This window comes from Equus przewalskii, chromosome 21 (genome assembly GCF_037783145.1).
Source record: "Equus przewalskii isolate Varuska chromosome 21, EquPr2, whole genome shotgun sequence".
Taxonomy (NCBI): Eukaryota; Metazoa; Chordata; class Mammalia; order Perissodactyla; family Equidae; genus Equus; species Equus przewalskii.
The window spans coordinates 30,957,240-30,973,273 of NC_091851.1; the positions used below are offsets into that span (position 1 = coordinate 30,957,240).

Sequence of the window (16,034 nt, forward strand, 5' to 3'; positions counted from 1 at the left end):
TGAAAGGGCGGGGAAGGAGGGGACAGGGGGCGGATGCTGTGCCCCCAGAGGTTCCCGGCTTTTGTACTCCATATCCTGGTCTTTCTAGAGGACTACTTAAGGAAGGCCACACCAGGCTACACTTTCAAAAGGATATAGGCAGGGCAGGGACGCCTGGCCCTTCTCTCCATAGTCGACTGTTTCCCAACAAGCATCGCCTGCGAGTTGGTTTTTGTTTTATCCCACCAACGCTTCACTGAAATTTTTAATCTCTTCTGTTTCTTAACAACAACTTCTGATGACTGATTTCTTAACATTAAATCTTCAGGTACTCGAGGGCTTTCAAGCATCAGTTAGCCCCCCTCAGGCACAACAATGCTATCCTTTCTTCGCAGCTTCTATTGTGTAAAACCTGTAACGCCTGGGATGCCCATGGACCCTTTCTGAGTTTTTGTCACACGTTCCAGGCACGTTATTTTGTTATGGAGCCCAAGTCTGTAGCTATTTGCTCAGAAAGTGGTCCCCACGTTTAGAGTCTGGTGATTAATAAACAGCAAGACCTTTGCAGTCTGACACCTGGGTTGGAATCCCAGAGTGACTTTGGACATGCTATTCAATCTTTCATCCATCAAAAGGCAATGGAAATATTAGTAACTAAGCCAAAGGGAATGATTGCAAGGATAAAATGACAGCACCCACAAAGCTTCCCTCACAGTGCCTGGTGTTCAATAAATAAGGCTGACTTTAACTTCAGGTTGCATTACAACCTTCAGATCCTGAAAACGAGTGGTGGTAGTGGTAGGGGAAATATATAAATATAAGTATTGAGTAATGTGTCAGACATGACATGTCCAAAGCCAAACTCTGGAACTTGGCCCTCAGGTTGCTCCTTTCACAGTCTTCCCCACCTCAGTTAATGTCAATTCCATGCCCCAGGTGGCTTGGGCCAAACCTTGGAGTCATCCTTGAATCCTCTCTTCCTATCATATCCCACATGTAACCTAGTAGCAAAGTCTGTCAGCTCTACCTTTAAAATATCCTTATTTGAGCCCTCATCTTCTCTCTCCTGGCATTTTGCAATAACTTCCTACCTGCTCTCCCTGAATCAATTCTGCTCTCAGAGAGCTTGTTCTCAAGCAGCCAGAGGGATTCTGTTAAAACCCAAGTCACAACATATTTCTCCTCTTCTCTGAAGCCTCCAATGGCTTCCCACCTCACTCAGAGCAAAAATGAAAATCTTTTTTTTCAAGGGCCTCCAAGATCCTATGTGATCTGCTCCCTTACCCTCCCCCACCTCTCTTCATCTCCTTCTATTCTACCCACTTACTCCATCCCTGCCACACTAGCCTCCCTTCTGCTCCTGGAACATGCAGGCTCACTCCTAATCTCCGGATCTTTGCACTTGATGTTTCTTCCCCCCAAGATATAAGGCGTGTGCCCTTACTCCAAATTTCTACTCAGAAGTCACCTCCCCAGAAAGACCTTCCAAGACCATTCTACTAAAATATCCAGTCCCAACCTCCATCACACTCTCTCCCCTCATCCTGCTTTACTTTTCCTCATAGTCCTTATGACCAGAATATCCTCTATAATGTCCCGAGGGCAAGGACTTACTGTTGCTCATCTGCAGCATCTGGAACATGGCCTGACATGGTCAGGTACTCAATAAATGATTCTTGAATGAATAAGAGTATATATGGGATATGTTGCTCCAATTGAACTTCATTTACTAAACAAACTTTGCTAAACATCTATTCCAGTCCTGTGGAATTGAAGAGTCAAAGAAGGCACTCTCCCAACCACTGAGGAACTCAGTATTTCAGAGGAGATAGACATGTAAAGAAGTATTTCTGGAAGAAAATATACAACACTAGATGGATGTGCCAAGCTTTGGGAAGCAGAGAAGGACATAATTAATACTATATAGGAAAGTGTGAAAAGACTTCCCAGAAGAGGTGACATTGGAACTGGGTCTAAAGAACTGATGAGGAGAGGACTCCAGGAAGAGGAAACAGCATGCACACAATACCAGTGTTGGGAAGTGTGTCACAAATAATGTTTATCTAAGGAGGCATATTATTTTCCTTTAAAGAAATAATTTAAACAGATTGCAGGTGATCCCTATAATAATGTCACCTGCACTCATTCACATTCTGACAAGCTTTCTCAAGCAGAAAAGAAACTTCCAGAAGTGTAGTTGACGCAATAGAATTACAACCTGACCTCTATTTTATTGGAATGGGCTACACCTGTGACTTTTTTGTCTCAGGGTCCAGAGGCAAAGAACATGTATCAGTTAGCAGATTGCTGGCTGCAAGTACCAGTAACCCATCTGGCCAGTTAAAAAAAATAAAAGGGAAATCATCTTAAGCCTTTTTGCCAGGAGAGGGGAAGGGTCTCTCAGACCAATGGCAAGAACTCAGTTGTGCTTCTGGATGGATTGGAAGCAGAGCAAGTGTTGCCAGTAGGACACTTCCTGCAAACTTGTTTTCTCTGCTTCCAGTGGGAAATATGTCTACCAACCACTCCCGAGTACATGATACAATTCCAACTAACCATAGAGAGACTAAAAATCCCTGATAATTCCAATTCCAAAACTCCAAAGAAGAGGGTCTAAATGTCCCAACTTCTGTCAACCAGTCAACTGTCCTTCCCCACCCCCCAAACAATCACGGCCAGCTTACAAGTCATTATGTAGTTCACCAGGAACCTACCTCTGTGGATCAAGACCACAAAAACTAATTGTTTTGAGTTGAGGAGATATCTCAATAGAAGTCCCTCACAGAACCATTGATTCCACTTAATGGCAAAACCCCGGGAGACATTTGATAGTGACACGGGAAATGACTATTGAGTTCCTGATTTCTGCACAGTAGAGAGGCCTCTTTTTAGGTAACAATCAAAACAGGAAGTTGCTCTTTTTCCGGAAAAAAACTGAGGTGGTCTCCATAAGCCCTCTGTAGTGGGTATTCTGATGGTCTTCTGTGGAAGTTGACAATAGTACCAGCCACCAAATATTTCTGGTTCGCTTCCCAGGCACATGATAAGATCATCCTTCCTGACAGCTTGGAGTTGGGGGTGGCCATATGACTTCCTTTGGTCAATAAAGTGTGAGTAGAAGTATGTCACTCCCACCTCCAAACTTTAAGAGCTAGGAGGCAATTTTCTATATTCTCTTTCCCTTAGCAGCATCAATAGACAATGCTTGAGCTGCTGATAGCTCCATCAGTCTGGATTCTGGAGTGAGTAAACATAAAATAGTGACCCTGAGAGGCCACAGTGGACAGGCAGTATGAGCAAGAAATAAACTTTTGCTGTTATAAAAACAAGACTGGGGCTTGTTTGTTGCCATAACAAAAAATAGCCTATCTAGGGGCTGGCCCCGTGGCCGAGTGGTTAAGTTCGCGCGCTCCGCTGCAGGCGGCCCAGTGTTTCGTTGGTTCGAATCCTGGGCGCGGACATGGCACTGCTCATCAGACCACGCTGAGGCAGCGTCCCACATGTCACAACTAGAAGAACCCACAACGAAGAATACACAACTATGTACCGGGGGGCTTTGGGGAGAAAAAGGAAAAAATAAAATCTTTAAAAAAAAAAAAAAAAAAAAAAAAAAAAAATAGCCTATCTTGACAGATGTATGTTCCTAACGTCCAGTCTATCCCACTCCCCACTGTACAGCATTGAGGCAATTTGGGTGGGATGGACCCCATCTCTCACATGTGGGTGTGGACTCTGATTGTTCTAAGCCAATTGAAGTAATCTCATCCACCTTGTATTGACTGCTTCAGGATTAGACCTATTACCCAGGCCTACATCTATCAGTACCCAATAGTCACCTCACCACAATAATTAGATAAAACCCTCACTGCCTACCTGGATGTCAGTGAGGAACCATTTGCTGCTGGCAGCTATTTTGCGACCATGAGGAGAGCCAGCCTAAAGATGAAGCCAACAGATGAAATAGGGAAAAGCAGAAAGAACTTAAGAGAAACAGAGTTGGAGTACTGATCAAGGCTTACTTGAATCCCACTCTACCAAGTAAAGTTATGTAAACCAGTAAATTCCCTTTGTTGTTGATTCTAATTTAAGTTGGATTTTCTATTACTTGAAACCACCAGCATTCCAATTATGGCTATTCTGCACAGCTCTGAGCAGTCACCACCATGAGAGAATCACAGGTGGGAAAGAGTCTGAGCTTTGAACAATTGCAGGAAGAGAAGCTGAAAATTCGACATAATTTGTATACCAGCTCCTTTTCAAGATTGAGGTATCACAATGCAGGCAGAGCACAGAAAAGGAATAGTAACTGGCTGAGAACCAAGGATCAGAAGAATCCTAGAGGACTAGTATAATGACAGACCCCTTAGCTTAATCAACAGTACATAGTTCATTTCATAGAGAAGGTTCCATCACTTTCCATTAATCCTTATGTTGCCTTTATGAAGTCTGGAGAGAAAGAATCTAGGAAGTAGTTTAGTGGAGTAAGGAAGTAGGATTTAAATTAAAAACTTCTGGGTTTGAATCCTGTCTCCCCAACTTACTCATTGTGTGAGCTTGAATAACTTAACCCCCTAACGTTGTTATGAGAATTAAATGAGATAATCCATGTGTTGCTATTAATTTAACATGGTGTCTGATGCATTATAAGGACTCAAAGGTAAAAAAGGAAGTCCCATCAGTCTTTTAAAGAAAAGTTCTGAATCCAGTTGTGCCAACTTATTGCCTCTCTGCTCTAAATCCACCCTCCTTTGCCTTGCTTTGTGATACTGGAGCTGAATTCTGTAAACATTTTTCTTTTGCCAGTGGCACAAAACATTGTCAGTAGAGAGTGCTGGAGGGATCCTGCAAGGTATAGGAGCATAAGAGGCTTCCTGATTCAGAATATTCCTGACTCCAGTATGCTCTTCTTGCTCCTACAGCACATAGTTGCCAGTGGTCTATGGAAGACCCAGTGGTGCTCACCCTCTAGTGAGTTTTTCTGCCACCCAGATGGCTAGTTTCTGACCTGTGGTCTGTGGCAGCCCAGCAAACTTCTCCGCCATGCAGTGGGCTGACTTCCTGCTCTCTCCAGCAAGGTCTAAATTTCATTTTTGGGTTGGAGGAGAGGCTCTTGCAAGTTTGCTCTCTCCTTGGCTGACTCAGCCCTAGAGATGGTAGCTGCTCCCTACATTTGTTCTTCCTACATGTATTCTTGGAAGTTCTCTTTTGGCCCTTCTGGTCACTAACCACCCTTCACTAGTTAATAATTCTTGATATTAAATTTTCCTTATTCAAACTACTGATGTGGTTTCTGCCTCCTGAGTGGACCATGTCTGATACACCAGTGGCCTCAACTGCCAACTGGACAAGTTTCTGGAATTAAAGAAGAACTGGCATACGCTGGGGTGGGGGTGGGAAGGTAGAGTCCAACTGTGTCTATACCAGTAATTTATAAAGTCATGACTTCATCCTCAAGAGAACACTATAAGAAGAAAAATACAGTGGTGAGGCCTGATGTCAGAGCTGGTCTTCTGCCAGCCCTCGCAGCTAGGGTTCTGCTGCCTCCCTGGACAGGACTAGGCCAGCCCAGCCCAGGACCTGCGCCAGGCATGACAGGCAGGAGGCTCAGTCCTATCACAGGGTGGGGCCTAGAGTTACATCTTGCTTCTAAGTATGCAGTTTCGTCTGGGCCAGAGATGAACTTGAGTGTCCATGAACCCTCCTAGTTCAAGCCATTAAATGTCCCCACCCACAACTCTCTTTCCCAACAAATGTGTATTGTGCACGTACTGTGTATCTGGCCTTGTGTTAGGGTCTGGGTATGCAGCATGAAATAAAACCAGAGACCTCCATGGAGCTTACAGTCTAGTAAGTAAAGTAGACATTGCTTACATAATCAAAAACATAAATCTTTCATGGTGCCTGGTACCATGAGATCCAGAAATAGAAGCCTTTGGCTCAAAGATGTTTAGAGAAATCACTGGTGTGAGATCTAAGGAGGAAAAATAGGAGTTAAATTAGATGTATTATCTGCTCAGGCTTCCATAACAAAATACTATAGGCCAGGTGGCTTAAACAACAGAAATTAACTTTCTCACAGTTCTCAAAGTCCAAGATCAAGGTTCCAACCAGTCTGGTTTCTGGTGAGGACTCTTCCTGGCCTGCAGATGGCTGCTTTCTTGCTATGTCCTCATATGGCCTTTCCTTGGTTTGAGTGCATGGGGAGAGAAGGAGAGTGAGCTCTCTGGTATCTCTTCTTAGAAGACACTAATCCTACTGGATCAGGGCCCCACTCTTAAGACCTCATTTAACCTTAATTACTTTCTTACTCCAAATACAACCACACTGCAGGTTAGGGCTTCAACACATGAATTTTGGGGGGACACATATATTTAGTCCATAACACTAAGCAAATAGGGGGAAAAAGAATGCTCCCTGTAGAGGGAACAGCATATGCACAGGATCTGTGGCAGTTAAGTGTACATGATGGTTTAAACAAAGAGGAAGAAGGAACACTAACAACAAGGCAGATAATGGGAGATAAATCTAGAGAGGTGGTCACTGGCCCAATCAGGCGTGGCTTTGAAGGTCCTGGTAATAATTTGAGTCATAACCTAAGAGCAATGGGACTTTATTGAAGTGATCTGAGTAGGGACATTGGGTGGAGACCAAAGTGGAAGGCTCAGAATGGATACAGGGAGAACAATAATGAAGACATTCAGAGTGTCCAGGCTCAGCCCAGGCTACACAAGTGGGCATTGGTTGGCCTGAAGGAGACACTGGCCAGCCAGGCTGCCCAGGCCCAGGGAAGAGAATCTGCTTCTGGCCTGGGTGAACAGAGGCCTTGGACTGCAGGTTTACTCCCAGGCACATTCTCAGCTTCTCTGCAGTCCTGGCTTCTCCCCTGTTGTACTCCACCTGGTAGACACTGTGCCATATACAGATCTTCCTTAACTTACAATGGGGTTTTGTTCCAATAAACCCATTGTAAGTGGTATACATCATAAGTTGAAAATGCATTTAGTACACCTAACCTGCTGAACATCATCTTAGCCTGGCCTACTTTAAACATGCTCAGAACACTTACATTAGCCTACAGTTGGGCAAAATCATCTAATACAAAGCCTATTTTATAATAAAGTGTTGAATATCTCATGTAATTTATTGAATAGTACTGAAAGTGAAAAATAGAATGACCATCTGGGTACAGAAGGGTTGGTTGTAAGTGCATCGGTTGTTTCCCTCATGATCGCATGGCTGATGGGAGCTGCAGCTGCTGCCCAGCATCACGAGAGTATAGTACCGCATATTTCTAGTCTGAGAAAAGATCAAATTCAAAATTAAAAGCACAGTTTCTACTGAATGCGTATTGCTTTAACACCATTATAAAGTTGAAAAATCCTAAGTGGAACCATCCAAAGTCAGGGATTGCCTGTACTGCCTTACCCAGACAGCCCATCTCTGAGGTTGGTTCAGTTTCCCTAGCCCTAGTCTGGCCCAGCCTGCCTTTCTCCTTTTCCCACCTTGGACCCTAGCACTAAGGTTCAGTAAGCTGCCCTCTGACCCAATACCAATCCAAGAACTACCCATCCCTTCTCCAAGCTCCTCAATGTGACATTTATATCCTCAGCCAACAATACTCTTTACTTTAATCTAGGGTCCTGAGGAGCTTTCATTCAAGTGAGGACGTGACCTGTAAGCGATCCATTCCTTTCAAAGATGCAGGCTGGTTTCAAGTCATCTGAGTGGTCTAGAAAATGTCAAGCTCTGAATACAGATTAAAGGGATCCTGTTAGCTGTTAGCACTCCCAAGGGGCTAGCCAAAAAAAAATTTTTTTTAATCTCTTTGGAAGAAGTTTACATTGTTCTAACCTTAAAATTGTTTCTACAAACAATTTTTTCAAATGTGCTACAATGCCTAATGCATAATCAAATATAACCAGACACATAGGAGATAAGACGTCATAAGAGAAAATGAATAAAAAAATGAAGACACAGATTCGTGGGGACCCAAAATATAGGACATTATCAGGCTCAGACCAAAGATAACTAGCTTACTACATTCAAGGAAATAAAAGCCAAGCTTAGACAAATCAAAATCATGAGATATGATTTCACAACATTAGAATGCTTATTATGAAAAGAAGAGAAGAAAAAGAAGATAAGTGTTGGAGTAGATGTAGAGAAATTGAAACCTTTGTGCACTATTGGTGGGAATATGAAATAGTGCACCTGCTATGGAAAACAGTATGATGGTTCCTCAAAAAGTTAAACACAGAATTACCATATGATCCAACAGTTCTACTTCTAGGTATACACCAGAAGAATTGAAAACAGGAACTCAAACAGACATTTATACACCCATGTTCATAGCAGCATTATTCACAATAGCTGAAAGGTGGAAGCAATGTGAATATCCACTGACATTATAGGTAAGAAGAAAACACCCAGGGGCAGGCCCAGTAGTATAACGGTTAAGTTTGCACGCTCCCCTTCAGTGGCCTTGGGTTCTCCAGTTCAGATCCCGGGCACGGATCTATGCAATGCTTATCAAGCCATGCTGTGGTGGCGTCCCACATATAAAATAGAGGAAGATGGGCACGGATGTTAGCTCAGGGCTAATCTTCCTCAAACAAAAAAAAGAAGAAGAAGAAGAAAACACCCAGAATAAAGTGTGGAGAGACAATGAAATGGAAAATATAGGAGAAGGTGGGAGACATAGAGGATACAGTGAGGATTAACATATGTTTTAATTGGAGTCCCAGAAGGAGAAAAGAGAGAGAATGAGACAGAAGCAATATTTGAAAAGATAATGTCTGAGAATTTTCTAGAACTCATGAAAGACATCAAGTCATAGGTTGAAGAAGCCACATAAATTCAAATCAGGATAAGTAAAAATAAATCCACACCTAGACAAATCACAGCAAAGCCATAGAAAACCAAAGAAATATAAAACTGGTCTAATGTAAAGGTAATTTGAGTTCAAAAAGAGAAGAGAGTGGGGAAAAAAAGATATTTGAAGAGATAATAGTTAAGCATTTTTCAGAATTAATGCAAGATATTCACAGATTCAAGAGACTCCACAAATAAATAATACATTGAATAAATATAAAGAAAACCACACCTTAGATACAAGATAGTCAAACTACTAAAAACCAAAAATAAAACCTTAAAAGCAGGCAGAATAAAAAATAAGACATATTTCAGAGAAACAACAATTAGAACAACAGCCTGCTTCTCATCAAGAGAAGATAGAAGACTAAAATGGTATCTTTACAGGGGGAAGAAAACTGCCAACCGAGAAATTCTATACTCAGTGAAAATAGCCTTCAAAAATTAAGGAGAAATAAAGATACATATTTTCAGGCCAGAAAAAAACCAAAAAACAAAACCTCAGAGAATTCAATGCCAGCAAGTCTGCATTACAAGAAATACTAGAAGTTTTTCAAATTGAAGAAAAACAATTCTAGATGGAAGCACAGATCTACAGGAAAAAATGAAGATGATGGGAGACGGTATATATGTGGATAAATATAAAAACGACTTTAAATTTAAATTACTATTTAAAGACCATTTAAAACAACAACAATGTATTATGAGATTTGTAACACGTGGAAGTAAAATATGTGACAAAAATAGCAGAGAGGGTAGGAGCAGGAGAGGGTATTACACTGGTTCTCAGATTGTTTGGAAAATTATAAAGTACTAATTAAAATTATACTGTAATAAGTTAAGGATACATACATAATCTCTAAAGCAAGCACTAAAAATATATAAAAAATGGTTTACCTAAAAATCCAGTGGAAAAGGAACTGAAAGCAGGGTCCCAAAGGGATATTTGTACAATCATGTTCATAGCAGCATTATTCACAATAGGCAAAAGATGGAAGCAACTCTAATGTCCATTGACAGATGAATGGCAAAACAAAACACGGTATATATATACAGAGGAATATGATTCAGCCTTAAAAAGGAAGAAAATTATGACCCATGCTACAACATAGATGAACCTTGAGGACATAATACTAAGTGAAATAAGCCAATCACAAAAAGATAAATACTGTATGATTCCGTTTATAAGAAGTATCTAGAATAGTCTAATTCATAGAGACAGAAAGTAAGATGGTGGTTGCTAGGGGCTGCGGGGAGGGAGGAATGGGAAGTTACTGTTTAATGGATATAGAATTTCAGTTTCGCAAGATGAAGAGTTCTGGAGATTGGTTGCACACGGGGCAGGCCCAGTGGCACAGCAGTTAAGTGCGCATGTTCCGATTTGGTGGCCCGGGGTTCGCTGGTTTGGATCCCAGGTGCAGACATGGCACCACTCAAGCCATGCTGTGGTAGGGGTCCCACGTATGAAGTAGAGGAAGATGGGCACGGTGTTAGCTCAGGGCCAGTCTTCCTCAGCAAAAAGAGGAGGATTGGCAGCAGATGTTAGCTCAGGGCCAATCTTGCTCAAAAACAAACAAAAAAAGAGATGGTTGCACAAAAATGTGAATGTACTTAAAACTAGCGAACTGCATACTTAAAAAATGGTTACAATAGTAAATTTTATGTTGTATGTATTTTATCACAATTTAAAAAAAATCTAATAGAGAAGATAAAATGGAATAATAAAATACTTGGCTGATCCAAAATAAGGAAGAAAAAGAAGAAAATAGGAACAGAAATCAGGTAGGACAAATAGAAGACAAATAAGATTATAGACATAAATGGTTTGGAACCATATCTGTAATTATGTTAAATCTAAGTGGACTAAATATTCTAATAAAAAGAAAAAGATTGACAGGCTGAATTTAAACAAACAAAAAACAAGATTCAACTATGTGATGTTTATAAGAGACTCACTTTAATATAAAGACATATAAGTTAAAAAGATAAAAGAATGGAAATATTCCAGCTATTATTTAAGTAAGAAATAATACCTACCTTATACAAATTCTTTCAGAAAATACAGAGAACACTTCCCAACTTATTTTGTAAGGTCAGCAAAATCCTACTACCAAAACCTGTCAAGATGACAAGAGAAAACATCACAGACCAATATCTCTCAAGACCATAAATGCAACAGCCCTAAACAAAATGTTAGCAAATCAAATCAAGCAATAAATAAAAAGGATAATAAATCATGGCCAAATGGAGTTTATCCCAGAAATGCAAATTGGTTTAACATTTAAAAGTCAACCAACCACATTAACAGAATAAAAGAGAAAAATAATTTGATTATATAAATAGATGTTGAAAAAGCATTTGATAAAATTCAATACCTAGTCACAATAAAACTCTTAGCAGCATAGGAATAGAACTTCCTGGGCCAGCCTGGTGGCGCAGTGATTAAGTTCACACATTCCACTTTGGCGACCCGGGGTTCACAGGTTCAGATCCCAGGCATGGACCTATGCACCTGCTCATCAAGCCATGCTGTGACAGCATGCCACATACAAAATAGAGGAAAATGGGCACAGATATTAGCTCAGGGCCAATTTTCCTCAGCAAAAAGAGGAAGATTGGCAACAGATGTTAGCTCAGGGCTAATATTCCTCACCAAAAAAAGAAAAGAACTTCCTCAATCGAATATAGGGTATACAGGAAAAAAATTAGAACTAACATCATCCTTAATGGTAAAATATTGAACTTTCTCCTCCCTAAGGTCAGGAACAAAGCAAGGATATCACCTATCAGCACCTCTAATCAACATTTTACCAGATGGCCTACCCAGAAAGAAAAAGAAAAAGAGGTCATGAAAATAGGAAAGAAAAAAGTAAAATTGTCTTTATTCAAAGATGACATGATTGTGTAGAGAGAAAATCCTAAGGAATCGCAAGCAAACTTTTAGAACTAATAAATGACCGTCTTAGTCTGGCTGCTATAGTAAAATACCAAAGACTGGGAAGCTTACAAACTATCTAAGTTTATTTCTCACAATTCTGGAGGCTGGAAGTCTGAGATCAGGGAGCCACCATGGTCAGGTTCTGATGAAGGCCCTCTTCGCGGCTGCCAAATCAATATACCAAAATCAACCTTACTTCTATATTCCGGCAAATGTCAGAAAATAGTTTTTAAAAAGAACAGTCAAAATAATTTTGAAATAGCAAAAAATACCAAGTACCTATAAATGGGCCTAACAAAAGACATGCAAGACCTCAATGGAGGAAACCAAGAACATCTTAATAGATATTAAAGAATAAATGAATAATGGAGAGAGATTCCATGTTAACAGGTTGGAACACTGAATATTATAAAGCTATCTTTCTAATCGGTCTATAGTTTCAAAGCAGTCCCAGCTGATTTTCATATGGAACTTGACAGGATGATTCTTTTTTATTTTTTTTTAGATTGGTATCTGAGCTAACATCTGTCGCCAATCTTCTATTTTTTTTCCTTCTTCTTCTCCCCAAAGTCCCCCAGTACATAGTTGTATATTCTAGCTGTAGGTCCTTCTGGCTCTGGTATGTGGAATGCCGCCTCAGCATGGCCTGATGAGTGATGCCATGTCCACACCCAGCATCCAAACTGGCAAAACCCTGGGCCACTGAAGCAGAGCACGCCAACTTAACCACTCAGCCATGGGGCCGGCCCCGGGATGATTCTAATATAAAATTTATATGGAACTACAGAAGGCCAACAACAGCTAAGGTACTCTTGAAGAAGCACAAGGTGGAAGGATTTACTCTATCAGCTAATAAGACTTAGAATAAAGCTCTAATAATTAAGACAGTATGGTATTTGCACAAGAGTAGACAAAAACTAGAGAGACCCCCAAAACAGATCAACGATAAAGATAGCATTACACAACAGTGTGGGGAAATGATCTTTTGAATAAATAGTGTTGAGTCAATTGAATATCCATATGGGAAAAATGTCACTGGAACCCTATCTCACAAGTCAATTTCTTAGGCTGGCCTGGTGGCGTAGCAGTTAAGTTCATGCACTTCGCTTTGGTGGCCCAGGGTTCACGGCCCAGATCCCGGGTGTGGACCTACATAATGCTTATTAAGCCATGCTGTGGCAGTGTCCCACAAACAAAATAGAGGAAGATTGGCACAGATGTTAGGTCAGGGACAATCTTCCTCACACACAAAAAAGCCAATTTCTGATGGATTATGGACCTAAATATGAAAATTAAAACAATAAACCTGGCCTGACACACAAAAGATACTCAATAAAGCTTTCTTAAATGAATGAGTGTATATATGGGATGTGTTATTCCAATTTAGCTTCATTTATTCAACAAACAACAAAACCAATTTCTGTGGGATTATGGACTTCAGTACGAAAGGCAAAACAATAAATCTTTAGAAGATAACATACAATAACATCTTCATGACCTAAAAGTAGAAAAAGCTTTCTTAAACAAGACAGAAAATTCACCAACCACAAAGGAAAGATTGATAAAATGGACTTCTTTATAGTTAAGAACTTCTGGTCATCAAGAAACATCATCAATAGAATGAAAGGCAAACCGGAGAGGAGAAAGATTTGCAATGCACATAACTGACAAATGGTTTATATTCAGAATATACAAAAAATACCTACTATAAATAAATAATGAAGACAGACCAAATAGAAAAGTAGGCAAGAACAAGCTCTCCACACAAAGAAAATCCAAATGGCCAGTAAACATAGGAAAGGTGTTTAGCCTCATTAGTATTCAAAGAAATGAACCACAGTGAACAACTAATACAGACCCACCAGATGGCTGAAAGCACAAAGTCTGACAGCATCAACTGCTAGTAGAACTGTTAGCTCTTATATGTTGCTGGGGGGAGCCTACTTGTATAACCATTTTGGAAACAGTTGGCATTACTTCTTTAAGTTAAGCATAGGCATACCTATAACCCAGCAATTCTGTTCCAAGTATATACCTAAGAGAAAGACACGCCCAGGTAGAGCAGTAGACACGTACAAGAATGTTCACAGCAGCATTATTTACAGTAGCCCCAAGTTGGAAACAATCCAAATGTCAATCAGTAGTAGAAAAGATAAATTATGGTATATTCACTCAATAGAATGCTATATATCGCACTAATTGTGAATGATCCACAGCTGCACGCAACAACATGGAAAACGCTTATAAATGATGTGGAGTTAAAGAAGCCAGACACAAGAGAATACACACTTAATGACTGCCTTTACCTAAAACCCATAACCAGACAAAACGAAACATGCCCTGGCCCCTACAATCTTCCGCCACTCCTGTACTCATGAGATACACAGAGTGGTAACAAAAGATGGATTTGAAAACAAGTTGGGGAATCACTCTTTTGTCCCCAGCCACTGCTGGAATATCTCCTGTTTGAAGGGATGATGAGAGAAAACAGTCCTGGAGGTGAGTTGAGGGAAGTTATTGACACAGTTCTCTGACGTGAGGGTGGAGGACAAGAGGCAGCTACCCCTTCTGTCAGAGTCCATTGTGATGACCTGAGTGACATTTTAATAAAGTCACCCAAAGTTAGGGGGCCATAATGACAAATGTCTAGTGTGCTAAACCTTCATCATGGAGACCATAATATGGGACAACAGACATGGGCAATATCTGAGGTCCAAGACACATTAGCAAAATGGGGTCACACAGTTTTCACAAGATTCCCAACAACAAACATAATTAAATTTGGTATATGTTCTCTTTTTTTCAGGGTATCTAAACTTTTTTTTTTTTTGAGGAAGATTGGCCCTGAGCTAACATCTGCTGCCAATCCTCCTCTTTTTGCTAAGGTAGACTGGCCCTGAGCTAACATCCGTGCCCATCTGCCTCTACTTTATGTGTGGGACGCCTACCACAGCATGGCTTGCCAAGCAGTGCCATGTCCGCACCCAGGATCCGAACCGGCCAACCCTGGTCTGCCGAAGTGGAACATTCAAACTTAACCGCTGTGCCACCGGGCCTGCCCCTAAACATTTTTTGTTATTATAACTACGGGATTATATTATATACACTGTTGAACTTTTTTTTAAAACAATAATAGGTGCTAAACATCTGTCCATTTTAATATAGACAGAACTACTTCATACTTTGGGGCATGATGGATATATGAATTATCTTGATTGTGGTGATGGTTTCACAGGTATCTACACATGTCAAAACTCAAATGTATACTTTAAATGTGTGGTTTATTGTACATCAGTCATACTTCAATAAAATCGGAAGAATGTTGTGCTTTAAATCTCTTCTACTGTTTCCTCCTCTGAACACTGTAAGTTCCATCCACGCTGTTATGTGTGTGTCTAATCTGTAGCTTCTTACTGCTGTGTAGAAATAAGCTGTAAAATAAGCAGGTAGCTCTCCATAAAATTAAGACAGCATAGGGCATGTAGTTCAACAATCTCATTTCTCAAAATACATTTTGAAGAGAGTTTGCGCAGGTACAAAAGGTACACATCCACCACGGTTTATTAACTCATTTCCCAGTACCTCCCTTGCCTCCTGTTCACCTAAGCCATGAACAACGCTATCATAAATAACCTCCTCCTTGTCTTCTTATGTACCTGAGCAAAGGTTCTTCAAAATATATTTCAAGGAGAAAGATTGCTGAACTACATGCCCTACGCATACATTATTTTACCGAGAACTACTTGCTTATTTACACAAGGTCTGAGCAAGTTTCCACTCCTGCCAGCTGAGCATGAGCATTCCCAGTTTCTTCCCTTGGGTTTCTGACCCTTCACACTGCAACAGGACAGACGGCCTGGACATGGGTTCCCGGTGCCCCCCTTCAATTTGGTATTCACTTCACGGTTGCTGACAAATAATTCTTCAGGCTGTGGCACATGGCTGCGGCCATTCCCCAGTGCTTAGCAGATGGAATTTCTTCTCTAGTTTTACTTGTTTTTTTAATCATGTTTTTGGGGAAGGGTGCAGGTTAGAGATGGGAGCTCTTGAGCCTGTCTTTCTGGGGCACTCCCCGGCAGCCTTCTGAGGTCCCACCTACATGAAGGAACTGAACCTCGGTGCTTGGGCCAGTGTTTTAAGCTGCAAGGAATGCGGTGACTCAGCTGGTCGCTCAGGGACACCTCGGTGAACAAGGCTAAGGGAGGAAGTCATTACACAAACAGATGGGCTGTAAAAAACAAAAATA

General features: G+C 40.8%; 1 protein-coding gene across 2 annotated transcripts in view; it reads right to left on the reverse strand.

Annotated features, from left to right (window-relative positions):
- ZHX3 (zinc fingers and homeoboxes 3) overlaps window positions 1–16,034 on the reverse strand; it is a 132,340-nt gene that overhangs the window by 108,684 nt on the left and 7,622 nt on the right. The gene's annotated exons all lie outside the window — the stretch shown is intronic.